The sequence below is a fragment of the Anopheles merus genome, chromosome 3L, assembly GCF_017562075.2.
Source record: "Anopheles merus strain MAF chromosome 3L, AmerM5.1, whole genome shotgun sequence".
In the NCBI taxonomy this organism is placed as follows: Eukaryota; Metazoa; Arthropoda; class Insecta; order Diptera; family Culicidae; genus Anopheles; species Anopheles merus.
The window spans coordinates 13,482,411-13,483,077 of NC_054085.1; positions in this window are offsets into that span (position 1 = coordinate 13,482,411).

Sequence of the window (667 nt, forward strand, 5' to 3'; positions counted from 1 at the left end):
ACGGTCAGTGCTCCAACTCGCTCGCATGTGGGGATTTCATTTTCTCCAATTTAATCATCATGCCGATATGCCAGCCGCATATCCTTTCCGGTAATCCTATTCCGGGGTATCACGAAAGTACGGAACGGTACGCTGCTCGGTTGCTGTAAGACAATAGTGTCCACCCAGGAGATGGGGCAAGGGGTAATCCGCTTGCCGTGTCAAATTGTTAAATAATAATTTCGAATTAAATCTCGCTCGTCGTTCGTTTCTCGCTTTCTCGGTTGTTGTGCGTTCTGAAGTGAAAATAAAAAAGGGGAGAAAATTAAACATGATGCTATGGGGGTGCTATTGGGTTGGGAAGTTAATTTTGTGGATTATTATAAACGGTTTTAATAATATAAAAATAAAATGACTAATTAAAGTAATAAATATATGATCAAACTGGTTAAAGAGATAGATTATTTTGTATAAAATCTTTTCCATCAGATTATTTCCAACAATTTATATAAAAATAAGCTCAAAATATACAATAAAAATGAGTGATTTTCTTCCAGCAGGCCTTTGTTTACTCACCGGACAAGATCAGTAGATGTTCTGGGACCAACCAATGTTCGGTAACAAACGTTCCACGTTTCTTTCTTCCAAAACTTCAGCATACAGTCGTTCTCGAACTCATTTGCAAGGG